The 15,425-nt window shown below is 40.6% G+C and overlaps 1 long non-coding RNA gene and 1 pseudogene across 1 annotated transcript in view; both read left to right on the forward strand.

The window, feature by feature from the left end:
• Gm39502 overlaps nt 1-9,964 on the forward strand; it is a 49,672-nt gene extending 39,708 nt beyond the window's left edge. The window contains exon 3 of the long non-coding RNA XR_003953084.1: nt 9,926-9,964. This is a non-coding gene — a long non-coding RNA (predicted gene, 39502). The remainder of the gene's footprint in view (nt 1-9,925) is intronic.
• Gm4764 (predicted pseudogene 4764) lies at nt 9,926-12,110 on the forward strand (annotated as a pseudogene).

Below are 15,425 nucleotides of genomic sequence, written 5' to 3' on the forward strand. Positions count from 1 at the left end.
AATCTGATGATGCCAAGTGGCACTGGTTTTTGTTGCTTATGTTCTTATACCTCCCTCTTGCTATCTGGTTTCCTCTTGTGTTACCTGACCTTGCTGTATTACTAGAGCTTGTCCCTCCTGTAAGCCTGTGAGCCTGGGTGTGTCAGAACTCCTGGGAGTCAAGCTGTCTCTGGGTGTGATTGGAGTACAGGGACTACTCCCAGGCACAGATGCAATCTGGAAGGATTGTGTCCCCAGCTGGGCAGCTGTTCCTGCAACCTTTGGACCCCAGGCAGGACCCAGTTAGGCCAGGTATTAGGGTGATAGTGGTGTAATCACCTGTGAGTCTCGGTGTATCAGAACTCCTAGGATCAAGTTGTCTCTGGTTATGATTGGAGAGTGGAAGGCTGTAGCACAGGATCTGCTCACAGTGCAGATACAAACTGGAAGACTCCATTTCCATATCTAACTTTAAATAAACAGAGGAAAGCAGGTATTTGGAGACTCTGGTCATGGAAATGTACAATGTACAGCCTCTAGTAATGGTTATTTAAAATGTTTTATTTGTGACTAGTATTTCAAGATAAGTATTGTAAAGAGACTGTTATTATTTCCGAGGACATTGATAGGTATAATCAAAGCCCAGGTATAATTACTCCAAATATGTTCAATCCAGAGGACCCATTTTCTTGGACAATAAATGAGAAAAACTTAATCTTCATATCCTTCTATTGAGACTGGTCAGAAGGTTTTGCCAAAAGTATATAAAGTATATAAAGCTTTAAAGCTTATGTGCTTCTGAAAACCATGTGTTTTTAAGGCACCAATGTTGATTCTGTGGGGAATGTGATCACACAGTACTTGTGAAATAAATATGCACAACAGAACTAAGCTGTGTCTCTCACAGTTGAACTTGCTTGTGTCCTACCTTACAATTTTACCTCCAAATGTTTGTGCCTTGCATGAGCTGATAATACACTGCTTGTCACAAATTATCATTCCATGCTTAGCAATTTAGCTTAGGCAGGTTGATAAGTAGCTAACTGAAGATAAACTTACCCAACATGTGATTTATAATCATAACTTTATAATTTAAAAAACATTGGAGTCACCCTGATTCAATTCTTTCCTTAATTGGACAAAACTCAGAAGAGAAAAATGACTTGAAAAGCTATTGAATATAACTGGTGACACTGTGGAATCAGACCACGTTTTTCTTGACTCTTCTTCAATGGTCTTTCTTTACTCTCACAGTTCCCTGTTTTGTTAGTTCTTTGATATTTCTAACCATACAATACTTATTTTCTTACATTACCATTACATATAAGTACACAAATCTAAGTGTTCATGAGTCCAATGATCTAGATTTCATTGTCTTAACATCCAGTTTCCCTTAGCTGGCCAAGAAGCTAATATCTAGGCCTCCTACTTCATCTTCTACCCCATCCTACATAGCCCTGAATGCATCCTGAGTATCATTATCTAACACCATCCCTATTAATCCTCACCAAGTATCCTCAAGCACAGAGAGCTGGGCAGGAACTAGTCTGTAAGAATTGGGTGTCCAAACATAAGAATCATCTCTTTTGTGAAAGAGATGATTCTGCCAAAATGGGATAGTCTGTGTTGAGGGCAAAGTAAAGGAAGAAGTATGGTGAGGATTCTGTGTCCTATATGTTTCAGAAAATCATGAACATGGAATAAGCTGGAGAAAGAAATTGCTGGAAGTATTAGAAAAAATAGGGCTCATGAAGGAAACTGAAAAGAGTTGGGGCAGCTCAGGTCCTCTGGCACTGTGCCTTAAAAGGTATGCAATGGACCTTTAACAGCTCAAGGGTAGATGGTTCTGGGTCTACAAAGTAGAATCATATATTTTCCTTCATCTGATTTCTGAGAGGGAGAATGACATTATCAGAAGCCTCAAGGAAGAATAGAGGACAAGAAATTTAACTTGTATTTGTATATCTATCTCTTCTCTAGACAATGCTATTGTATCAAGTTTTAGAACTGAATTCCAGATTATAACTCAGTCTGGAACAGAGTACATCTGCTGAACAAGGAATGAGAGTTTGAATCACCACTCTTTTCTTAGACATGTATGCTTATCATAATTGAGATTGAAAATGAGGGTTAAACTAGAAATTCTAGCCAAATCATGTGGCATAAGATAAGAGATATTTAGTTGGTTTTCAGTGAGGCTTAAGTTTTGTAGACCAACACTTGGATATGTAAGATAATTTCTATCATAGACAAGTAAGTTAATTTTCAACCTATAATTCAGTCTCATGGCTTTGTTTGCTAGCAATGATTCTGAAAACTAGGTGTCTTTTTTTGTTTTGTTTTTTAGTTAGGATTTCTTCCCCTGGGTCACAGGACACAGTATACACTAGTGTGGTCTTTTCTACTCTAATTCATGTAACTCCTCTGTCAGGGATAATTTTGCTGCCTTCACTAAGTCTGAGCACTCAGAAAAGATGAAAGTATGTGTGTTTGGGGGGAAAAGTTAGTGTTAATTCTGTTCCTTCATTATCTAGATGAAGCAAAGAGAAAGGCTTTGTTACTAGTACATGTGAGTACATGTATCTTAGTGTTCACAAGAGTCCAAAGATCTCTCCTTCATCTTGTCTTGTGTAGGTAAGCATATTGTTGAGAGTGCATGGGTGCAACTTTCCTGTCACATCTAGAAGTACTATCTAACAGTAGGCATCTGGTCCCCTGGCTCTTTTTTTTTTTTTAATTAGGTACTTTCTTCATTCACATCTCCAGTGCTATCCCAAAAGTCCCCCACACCCTCCCTCCCCCCACTCCCCCAACCACCCACTCCCACTTCCCGGCCCTGGCGTTCCCCTGCACTGAGGCATATAAAGTCTGCACGACCAATGGGCCTCTCTTTCCATTGATGGCTGACCAGGTCATCCTCTGATACATATGCAGCTAGAGACACAAGCTCCGGGGGGCACTGGTTAGTTCATATTGTTGTTCCACCCATAGAGTTGCAGTTCCCCTCAGCTCCTTGGGTACTCTCTCTAGCTCCTACACTGGGGGCCCTGTGATCCATCCAATAGCTGACTGTGAGCATCCACTTATGTGTTTGCCAGGCCCCAGCATAGTCTCACAAGAGACAGCTATATCAGGGTCCTTTCAGCAAAATCCTGCTAGTGTAAGCAATGGTGTCAGAGTTTGGAGGCTGATTACAGGATGGATCCCCGGATATGGCAGTCTCTAGATGGTCCACCCCTTCGTCTCAGCTCAAAACTTCGTCTCTGCAACTCCCTCCATGGGCATTCTGCTCCCAATTCTAAGAAGGGGCAAAGCGTCCACACCCTGGTCTTCGTTCCTCCTGAGTCTCATGTGCTTCTCAAATTGTATCCTATATCTTGGGTATTCTAAGTTTCTGGGCTAATATCCACTTATCAGTGAGTACATATCATGTGAATTCTTTGGTGATTGGGTTACCTCACTCAGGATGATGCCCTCCAGGTCCAACCATTTGCCTAGGAATTTCATAAATTTATTCTTTTTAATAGCTGAGTAGTACTCCATTGTGTAAATGTACCACATTTTCTGTATTCATTCCTCTGTTGAGGGGCATCTGGGTTCTTTCCAGCTTCTGCCTATTATAAATAAGGCTGCTATGAACATAGTGGAGCATGTGTCCTTCTTACCAGTTGGAACATCTTCTGGATATATGCCCAAGAGAGGTATTGCGGGATCCTCTGGTAGTACTATATCCAATTTTCTGAGGAACCACCAGACTGATTTCCAGAGTGGTTGTACAAGCTTGCAATCCCACCAACAATGGAGGAGTGTTCCTCTTTCTCCACATCCTTGCCAGCATCTGCTGTCATCTGAATTTTTGATCTTAGCCATTCTGACTGGTGCGATGATCCTCTGGCTCTTACAGTGCCACTTTTGTAATGTTCCCTGAGCCTACTGAATGTGTATCATTGGGTTTGAGTATGCCATAGTTAGTTGTCATCTGCATATGTCCAGTTGTGGACTCTGACAATATTATTTTTTTTAAGTTTTTCTTTTTATTTTTTCCATTTCTTCCAGAAACTTTCAGACTCTTGATATTCTGACACAATGTTATTATATATAATTTACAGTTGAGAAATATGGAGCCAGGTGACAAAGAGACTGAAAAATTAATTCATGATGTTTTAAGTAAACTCGTAATTTGGGGTTGGACTGAATTCATAGCTGTATTAGTCTGCATGTGGTCCACGAACCACAAGTCGGACATGCCTATATAGTTTCAAACACCTATGAAAAAATTTTGCATAGGTATATCAGATAGGTAAGCATGTATATATACATATATACGTATGTATATTTTTCATTTTTATTAGTTTCTTCATTAAAATTTCAAATGCTGTCCTGAAAGTCCCCTATACCCTCCCCCTGCCCTGCTCCCCAACCCATCCACTCCCACTTCCTGGCCCTGGCATTTCCCTGTACTGGGACATATGATCTTCACAAGGACAAGGGCCTCTCCTCCCATTAATGGCCAATTAGTCCATCATCTGCTACATATGCAGCTAGAAATACAGTTCTGTGGGGTACTGGTTAGTTCATATAGTTGGTCCTCCTATAGGGTTGCAGACCCCTTTAGCTCCTTGGGTACTTTCTCTAGCTCCTTCTTTAGGGGCCCTGTGTTCTATCCAGTAGATGACTGTGAGCATCAACTTCTTGCCAGGCACTGGCAGAGTCTCAAAAGAGATAGGTATATCAGGGTTCTGTCAGCAAAATCTTGTTGACATATGCAATAATGTCTGGGTTTGGTGGTTGTATATGGGATGGATCCCCGGGTGGGGCAGTCTCTAAATGGTCCTTTCTTCTGTCTCAGGTCTGAACTTTATCTCTATAACTCCTTCAGTGGGTATTTGTTCCCCATTCTAAGAAGGAACAAAGTATCCACATTTTGTTTTTCCTTCTTGAGTTTGATGTGTTTTGCAAACAGTATCTTGGGTAGTCTAAGTTTCGGGTTAATATCCACTTATCATTGAGTGGATATTATGTGTGTTCTTTTATGATTGGGTTAACTACTCAGGATGATAACCTCCACATATTCTACATCCATTGGTCTGTTGAGGGACATCTGGGTTCTTTAAAGCTTCTGGCTATTATAAATATGGCTGCTATGAACATAGTGGAGCATGTGTCCTTATTACAACTTGGAACATCTTTGGGTATATGCCCAGGAGGAAAATGCTGGATCTTCCAGTAGTACTATGTCCAATTTTCTGAGGAACCACCAGACAGATTTCCAGAGTGGTTGTACCAGCTTAAAATCCCACCAACAATGGACGATGTTCCTCTTTCTCCACATCATCCCCAGTGTCTACTGTCACCTGAATTTTTGATCTTAGCCATTCTGGCTGGTGTGAGCTTCACAGCCATTTGGTATTCCTCAGTTGAGAATTCTTTGTTTAGCTCTGTACCCCATTTTTAATAAGGTTATTTGATTTTCTGGAGTCCAGCTTCTTGAGTTCTTTATATATATTGGATATTAGTCTCCTATCAGATTTAGGATTGGTAAAGATCCTTTCCCAATCTGTTAGTGGCCTTTTTGCCTTATTGACAGTATCTTTTGCCCTACAGAAGCTTTGCAATTTTATGAGGTCCCATTTCCTGATCTTACAGCCCAAGCCATTGCTGTTCTGTTCAGGAATATTCCCCTGTGCCCATATCTTAGAGGCTTTTCCCAACTTTCTCCTCAATAAATTTCAGTGTCTCTGGATTTATATGGAGTTCTTTGATCCACTTAGTCTTGTGCTTTGTACAAGAAGATAAGAATGGATCAATTTGCATTGTTCTACATGATAACCACCAGTTGTGCCAGCACCATTTGTTGAAAATGCTGTCTTTTTTCCACTGGATGATTTTAACTCTCTTGTCAAAGATCAAGTGACCATAAGTGTGTGGGTTCATTTTTGGGTTTTCATTCTATTCCATTGATTTACCTGTCTGTCGCTATAACAGTACCATGCAGTTTTTATCACAATTGCTCTGTAGTACAGCTTGAGGTCAGGCATGGTGATTCAACCAGAGGTTCTTTTAGTATTGAGAATAGTTTTTGCTATGCTAGAATTTTTGTTATTCCAGATGAATTTGCAAATTGCCCTTTCTAACTAGGTGAAGAATTGAGTTGGGATTTTGATGGGGATTGCATTAAATCTGTAGATTGCTTTCAGCAAGATAATCATTTGACTATATTAATCCTGCCAATCCATGCGCATGGGAGTTTTTTCCATCTTCTGAGATCTTCTTTGATTTCTTCCTTCAGAGACTTGAAGTTCTTTTTTTTCAGTCTCTTCTTTTTGTAATTTTTTTATTACATATTTTCTTCATTGACATTTCAAATGCTATCCCAAAAGTCCCCTGTACCCTTCCCCCACCCTGATCCCCTACCACTAACTCCCACTTCTTGACCCTGACGTTCCCTGGTACTGGGACATATAAAGTTTGCTAGACCAAGGGGCCTCTTTTCCCAATGATGACCAACTAGGCCATCTTCTGCTACATATGCAGCTAGAGACACGAGCTCTGGGGGGTACTGATTAGTTCATATTGTTGTTCCACCTATAGGGTTGCAGACCCATTCAGCTCTTGTGTACTTTCTCTAGCTCCTACATTGGGGGTCCTGTGTTCCATCCTTTAGATGACTGTGAGCATCCACTTCTGTATTTGCCAGGCAGTGGAATAGCCTCACAGGAGACTGGTATACCAGGGTCCTTTCAGCAAAATCTTGCTGGTGTATGCAATAGTGTCTGCATTTGGTGGCTGATTATGGGATGGACCCAAGGGTGGGGCAGTCTCTGGATGGTCCATCCTTTTGTATTAGCTCCAAGCTTTGTCTCTGCAACTCCTTCCATGGATATTTTATTCCCTATTCTAGGGAGGAATGAAGTATCCACATGTTGGTCTTTCTACTTGATTTTCTTGTGTTTTGGAAGTTGTATCTTGGGTAGTCTAGGTTTCTGGGCTAATATCCACTTATCAGTGAGTGCATATCAAGTGACTTCTTTTGTGATTTGGTTAACTCACTCAGGATAATATTCTCCAGATACATCCATTTGCCCAAGAACTTCATAAATCCATTTTTTTAAATAGCTGAATAGTAATTGTGTAAATGTACCACATTTTCTGTATGCATTCCTCTGTTGAGGAACATCTGGGTTCTTTCCAGCTTCTGTCTGTTATAAATATGTCTGCTATGAACATAGTGGAGCATGTGTCCTTATTACCAATGGGAACATCTTCCGGGTATATGCCCAGGAGAAGTATTGCTGGATCTACCGGTAGTACTATGTCCAGTTGTCTGAGGAACCGCCAGAGCCAGACTGATTTCCAGAGTGCTTGTACCAGCTTGCAATCCCACCAGCAATGGAGATGTGTTCCTCTTTCTCCACATCCTCGCCAGCATCTGCTGTCACCTGAATTTTTGATCCTAGCCATTCTGACTGGTGTGAGGTGGAATCTAAGGGTTGTTTTGATTTGCATTTCCCTGATGATTAAGGATGTTGTACATTTTTTTCAAGTGCCTCTCGGCCCTCCAGTATGCCTCAGTTGAGAATTCTTTGTTTAGGGCTCTACCCCATTTTTTAATGGGGTTATTTGAACTTCTGGAGTCCAGCTTCTTGAGCTCTTTGTATATATTAAATATTGGTCCCCTATCGGATTTAGGATTGGTAAAAATTCTTTCCCAATCTGTTGGTGGCCTTTTTGCCTTATTGACAGTATCTTTTGCCCTACAGAAGCTTTGCAATTTTATGAGGTCCCATTTGTTGATTCTTGATCTTACAGCACAGGCCACTGCTGTTCTGTTTAGGAATTTTTCCCCTGTGCCCATATTTTCAAGGCTTTCCCCAACTTTCTCTTCTATAAATTTCAGTGTCTCTGGTTTTATGTGGAGTTCTTTGATCCACTTAGTCTTGTGCTTTGTACAAGAAGATAAGAATGGATCAATTTGCATTGTTCTACATGATAACCACCAGTTGTGCCAGCACCATTTGTTGAAAATGCTGTCTTTTTTTCATTGGATGGTTTTAACTCTCTTGTCAAAGATCAAGTGACCATAAGTGTGTGGGTTCATTTTTGGGTTTTCATTCTATTCCATTGATCTATCTGTCTGTCGCTGTACCAGTACCATGCAGTTTTTATCACAATTGCTCTGTAGTACAGCTTGAGGTCAGGCATGGTGATTCCCCCAGAGGTTCTTTTATTGTTGAGAATAGTTTTTGCTATCCTAGTATTTTTGGTCATTCCGGATGAATTCGCAAATTGCCCTTTCTAACTCAGTGAAGAATTGAGTTGGGATTTTGATGGGGATTGCATTGAATCTGTAGATTGCTTTCGGCAGAATAGCCATTTTGACTATATTAATCCTGCCAATCCATGAGCATGGGAGATCTTTCCATCTTCTGAGATCTTCTTTAATTTCTTTCTTCAGAGACTTGAATTTCTTATACAGATCTTTCACTTCCTTAGTTAGAATCACACCAAGGTATTTTATATTATTTGTCATTATTGTGAAGGGTGTTGTTTACCTAATTTCTTTCTCAGTCTGTTTATCCTTTGTGTAAAGAAAGGCCATTGACTTGTTTGAGTTAATTTTATACCCAGCTACTTCAGTTAAGCTGTTTATCAGGCTTAGGAGTTCCTTGGTGGAATTTTTAGGGTCACTTATATATACTATCATATCATCTGCTAATAGTGATATTTTGACATCTTCCTTTTTAATTTTTATCCCCTTGATCTCCTTTTGTTGTCTAATTTTTCTGGCTAGGACTTCAAGTACTATATTGACTAGGTAGGGAGAATGTGGGCAGCCTTGTCTAGTTCCTGATTTTAGTGGAATTGCTTCAAGTTTCTCTCCATTTAGTTTGATGTTGGCTACTGGTATGCAGTATATTGCTTTTATTATGTTTAGGTATGGGCCTTGAATTCCTGAACTTTCCAAGACTTTAATCATGAAAGGGTGGTGGATATTGTCAAAAGCTTTCTCAGCATCTAACGAGATGATCACATGATTTTTTTACTTTGTTTATATAGTGGATTATGTTGATGGATTTCCATATATTAAACCATCCCAGCATCCTTACAATGAAGCCTATTTGATCATGATGGATGATCGTTTTGATGTGTTCTTGGATTCGGTTTGCAAGAATTGTATTGAATATTTTTGCATCGATATCCATAAGGAAAATTGGTCTGAAGTTCTCTTTCTTTGTAGGGTCTTTATGTGGTTTAGGTATCAGAATTATTGTGGCTTCTTAGAATGAATACCTTCTGTTTCTATTTTGTGGAATATTTTGAGGAGAATTTGTGCCCAAGGTGACCCGGAGCTGCAGCCTACTGGAAGGGCCTGACAATAGTTTCAGTCTACTGGCAAGAGATGGTTCTTTGATGAGGAGTGAGAGATACTAATTTTTAGTAATTTTTATTAGATATTTTATTTATTTACATTTCAAATGTTAACCTCCTTTTCAGTTCCTCCTCCCCAAACCCCCTATTTCCTCCCCCTCCCCTTGCTTCTGTGAGGGTGTTCTTTAATCTAATTCCTAAACTATTCCATACACATGTTTGCTTTTCAGTCTCTTCCCTCTGTGTTCTCCCTGTACTTGTATTCAGGGAACATAAGGGTCAAAAACATGAATTTGTGAGTTTTGTGGCTTGCAGTATTTGTAGTCTTCCGTAAAGTTTATTTTGCTTCTCTTCCTTTCATGATAAATACAATGAAATTATAAAATGTCCTATATATTATGTACTTGCAGCTTCCATTTACATACTTGGTATCATAGTTGGATAAACAATATGAAGCTCATAAAAGATTTGTTTCAGAGTTACATCAACAAGATAAGTGGAATTAAAAGTGTGATCTATTAAAGTTTTAAAATTTTTAGACATTTATAATAGATTTCCTTTTGTTTCCACTCTTTAGAGATGGACTCAGGTCAAGAGGAAAAATCTGGAGGCCCCTGTCGAAAATGCAAAGAGAAATGCTCAGGTTTTGAACTACACTTCTGGAAGAAAATATGTCGTAACTGTAAATGTGGGCCAGAAGAGCATGACATACCCCTGAACACCGAGGAGCACCCGAAAGTGGGGAAACTCTCTGAGGACATCAAGTACATCAACCTGATCGCCAAGCTGAAGTCAGAGGGAATTCCCATAAACAACCGCAATCCTAGGAAATTGTCCAACACAGATGCTTCCAAGAAGAAAGTCTCCACCTACACTCTTATCCATGAGTGTCCTCCCCCCTTCCGGAACCAGGCATTGCCCAGGAAGTACATGCAGATGCAGCCTAAGGAAAAACAGCCAGTATCAGGTTCAGAGGGGGCACAGTACCGGAAGAAGCAGCTGGCGAAGCAACTCCCTCCACATGACCAGGACCCTTCTAAGTGCCATGAGTTGTCTCCCAAAGAGGTAAAGGAGATGGAGCAGTTTGTGAAGAAATACAAATGTGAGGCTCTGGGAGTAGGCGACATGAAGCTTCCCTGTGAAATTAATGCTCAGTGTTACAAGGAGCACAACCCTGAGGGAGTCAAAAACACCCCAGTAGCAGTGGGTTCCAAGGGCAAGTCTATGGGGTATAAGAAGACCCAATATTCCTGTTACTGCTGCAAACGCATCATAAAGGAAGGATACCCAGCCATCTTTGCTGAAAGGGCAGGTTATGATAAACTCTGGCACCCAGGTTGTTTTATCTGCAGCACCTGTGGTGAACTCCTAGTAAACATGATTTACTTCTGGAAGAATGGGAAGCTATACTGTGGCAGACATTACTGTGACAGTGAGAAGCCCCGCTGTGCTGGTTGTGATGAGTTGATATTCAGCAAGGAATACACCCAAGCTGAAAACAAGAATTGGCATCTGAAACACTTCTGCTGTGTTGACTGCAAGTACATCCTGGCAGGAAAATTATATGTTATGGTCAATGATAAACCTGTGTGCAAGCCCTGCTACATGAAGAACCATGCTGTGGTGTGTCAAGGATGCCACAATGCCATCGACCCAGAAGAGCAGAGAGTAACATACAGTAACTTCAGCTGGCATGCATCCACAGTGTGCTTCCTATGCTCATACTGCAAGAAGTGTCTTTTTGGGGAGAAATTCATGCCTGTAAATGGGATGATATTCTGTTGCAAGGAGTGTAAGAGAATGATGTGCTAAGAGGAGTGTATCAAGCAGTATTGAGCCATAGCTGTCCACAGCGGCTTGCATTTCATGAACTGCAATTTGAAAAAATAAAAGAAAAATCCTACATAGCAAACAGAAGAGTTTGTCCAATATTTTATAACCTTCAGTATATTGTCTGTTTTAATTTTGAATGGCTGTTTTAAGCACATGTTTAAAAAATTCAGCAAAGAATTGTAGCTTTCTTTTCCACACATCAAATATTTGAGTTGAAAACTTGAATTTAATCAATCTGCATATACCTAGTGCCATATATATGTGTGTGTGTGTGTGTGTGTGTGTGTGTGTGTGTGTGTGTGTAACATATACTTAAAATTAGTGCCCTGGAAAATGTAAAGGAAATTACATGTTGCTTGATATGACACTGCACACTATTCTGTCTCACAGAACTGTTAGGTGATACAATGATGTCAACTCAGCGAATTCCTTCTTGCAAACAGCATGGTACATAATATGTGTTCCAATGCCTAAGCCCTTGAATTCCCTAGTTGAGATAGAGGAACCTCTCACTGCATCTCTCTCTATTTACTTTACCTTTCAGTGCTCTCTTTTATTATCTAGTGATATCCATCGGTGGCACTGGATATTTTATACCTATGTGGTTGGAACAAAATGAACTTTTGGCTCTTAGAGATTCTTTTGTCCAAAACATAAAAGTAGGCCATTCATTTAGGGTTTTTTTTTTTTTTGATGGGGGACCCAAAGAACATTTGTAGGTTTTGTACCCAGGGATTTATAACTTGTACTGATATCACCTATTCGCCATGGTTTGACTCAATTTTAGCATGATTTACAGTGTTACTTTATGGATGCACTCTTATGCTATCTCTGAGCTTACTGTAGAAACAAAGGGTGTCTTTTTTCTTGTGTACTACCATAATTGGGTGTTTTTTAATGTTTCCCCTTGTATGCTTTCATACATAACTGTGGGGCAATGGGCTACGTGCAGACAGCCTGGTTTCCAGTCGAAGCTAGATCTTGAACCCCGGGACCCGGTAGTGATAATTTACTTACATGGGATGGAAGGAGTTCTCTCATGTCTCCTGGACCCTGGCTCCTGACGGAGTTCCCCCCCCCGCCAAAACCCCCACAGGAGAGGCGTGGCTATCAGCCACTTAGGAACAGCACCAAGCCCTCTCACATGCAAATAGATTTCCCCCAAACTCTCAGCCCAAGCCAATGAGAGGGGCTTGCTGTCAAACTCTAAATCACTGCCAGAACTGTATATAGGAGAGCCATGCAGGGAATGAAAGAATGTGAGAACTATTCCTTTGTCTGACCCTTATGTTCCAAGAGCTGTAACACTTGGGAAGAGATCTTCTCTCCGGAAGAGCCTCGCCTGAGTTCCTCTGCATTCCTTACTGGACCCTGGCTAGGAGTTACCAAGCGACCTGACCCAGAAGGCGTGGCAGAGGCTTCTTCTGCCTCCCTGCCTGCACTCACTTCCCTCGCTGGGGCCTTCCCACCTGGCCTGAATAGAGGTCTCCATGGAAAACTTCTGGTACCTAGGCCCACACATAACTGTGCACTATAAATATTAAATTGAATGACATATTTTATTCAAAACAAAGTCTCTTTCACTTTAAAACAAAACGATATAAGGCAAATGTAGATTTTTATATGACCTGTAGGTCATTAATACAGCACAGCCTAGTCATCCAGTAGCGTTGGCCCTTCCAAAACAACTGTATGTGCTGACCATTGACACTAAGGGTTGCTTTATGTCCATCACTCTTCATGAAAAGGACAGGCCCAGTTTTGCTTTCTCTGTAGCAGCAGTCAATAACAATGTGCCTGCCCAGAAATACTAATGTATTTTGCTACTGCAAGGCATGAAAACCAGCCCCACCATTTGCCGGATGTCCATTTGGAACACCATCAACCATCGCACACCCAAGTGCTATGTTGTCCATTATATGGATAGCATACTAATTGGCCACTTTGACTCAAGTTGCTTAAAAACCTTGATGCAACAACTGACCCAGGCCCTTTGCCACAGGGCTAAAGGTCAAGGCTGATAAGATCCAGACCCAGCAATGATTCCTGTGTTCTGGTCACTCAACACCATATCAAACCTCAAAGGCTACAATTTGAGTTCCCTACAAGAGGTACCCTAGCCCCCATTCAGATGTTCCTAGGGAACCTCACCTGGGTGCGCCCCTCCCTGCCACTCACTATTACATAGGTCACCCCTCTCTTTTCCTTGCTTGGGAGTAGAGCCCCTTCTGGTTATATAAAAAAATTACATAGACAGCAAAGTAGAGTCTAAACAAAATAAATGAAACCATTAATAATTCGATCCTACAACTTTACCATCCCAAACTTGGGTTTGTGAATCTATCATGCCAAAACAAACAAAAGATTCCCCACAGGGGCCCTGTTTCAGCCCCTCATGGCAATCATCTATTGGGTGCATCTGGCCTATTTATTCTATGTTGCCTACAATCACACTATTTTGGGACAATTTATTTTTCCTGGCAATCAAGGTTATGAAAATTTACCAGCTTATCCTTGACCAGGCTCCAGATGTTATAATATTCCCCGTAGCTAAGTGCTTTCTTGGCTTGGCCCTAGCACACAATAAATATACCCATATCTTTCTCTTTTCTGGGAGAATAGACAAACACTACCATAAAAACAAGGTCCTATCCACATTGCCCCTGATGCCTAACTGCCATTTAAGGCAACTTGTATCTGAGCCCCTCACCCAGGTTGCATCAGGGTTTACTAACTCTTGGACTGTATTGAGAATATATTTGCTGCCAAGATCCAGCCTCCGTGTGAGGAGGGTCCTGAGAAAGGCAGGAATGGGAATGGTGCTGATTTAATAATGACTCAGAGTCAGTAGTAGATGCAAGCTGCTAGCTCAGGTACTCTCTCTGTTCCCTGATGATTCTCGGTATTCTTTATTCTTCAACCTCAGCTTAATTCTTCAGCTTAATTTTTCACCTTAATAATCAGAGAGAGCCTGAACCCAGTCTTTTATTTACTAGAGCTACATCATCAAGGTTTTGATCACTGTTAATAATTATCAAAATTTCTTAAATTTTCATAAACTCTATGAGTCCTGGATCAATAGTCCCAGCCTCTGTTTCCTTAGAGCAGAACAAAGCACAAAGCAAAAGCACATTTCCTTATAGGTTTACACAGCCTGTTCTTTACGGGTAGCTGGACATTGCTCTTCCAGTTTCCTAGTACAGTAGACAGCAGCCTTTCGTAACTATTCTCATGTAAAAACAGAAAGATAACAGACTACTAAAATTCAAATGATTCCTTACAAAGTTTTGAATTTTTGTAAGTAAAACAGTTAGCTCTCTCTAATATCTTTCCAGGCATTATTTTCTCCAATTATTCAGTCAGCTAGAAAAACAGAGTACTGACTTTTTATATGCTTCTACATTATCTTTTAATTCTCTAATCTTCATTTCCTTATCCCAGCAATTCTATAGCCTCTGTGCTCTCCTTATGATATTATTTATTCCTAAATCATATATAATCTCCTATTTTTTCTATTCATACCATTTCTTCCTGAGACCACTTTAACTATCTATCCTTAACGTCCCCAGGTTCACCTTAGCTAATTAATGGAGCAGTTATTGGACCAGAGGGTCCATGTGCTTCCTCATGATTCCAAATGTAAGGCCAAGTCTGGCAATGAACCATTTTCAAAAAGGACTATGTAGGCTTTTATGGAGCTTGTGGTTATGTTGTATAGATCCTTTCCCATGGCCCTAAAGGCCAAGAGGATGGCCTGTTCCTCCTTCTCCACAGCCTCATAACCATCTCCATTCATCATTCCTGAAAACTGTTTCATTTATTATGGCATGATTAGCTCTGAGTAATAAGAGAAATATATTCACCAGAAAGAAAGACTGAAAGCAAAGTAGAAATGACAACAGATCAGCTTTGTGACAATAGCAACCATCAGTACATATGGGGATCATAGGATCAATGATCTAGCAATGCTCCAGGGGCAGAAACTGTGTCACACTTCTCCTTATGAAGCCATGCCGGACCCAGCAACTGGCCCTACTATATATTAGGATATATTATTCTATATAATAAATACTTTATTTTAGCATATATAATTCTATATGCTAAATATGGCTGTCTCCAAGATCTTGGGGACCCTGGGAACACCAAAGTTTCTAGCTTGCTGGGCTCCTTCCACCTGGGTGAACTCTTGGCCATACTGATGCTGCTTGTTGGTACCAGCACCCCCCCACACCTTAACTTATTCA

This window comes from Mus musculus, chromosome X, assembly GCF_000001635.26.
Source record: "Mus musculus strain C57BL/6J chromosome X, GRCm38.p6 C57BL/6J".
Classification (NCBI taxonomy): domain Eukaryota; kingdom Metazoa; phylum Chordata; class Mammalia; order Rodentia; family Muridae; genus Mus; species Mus musculus.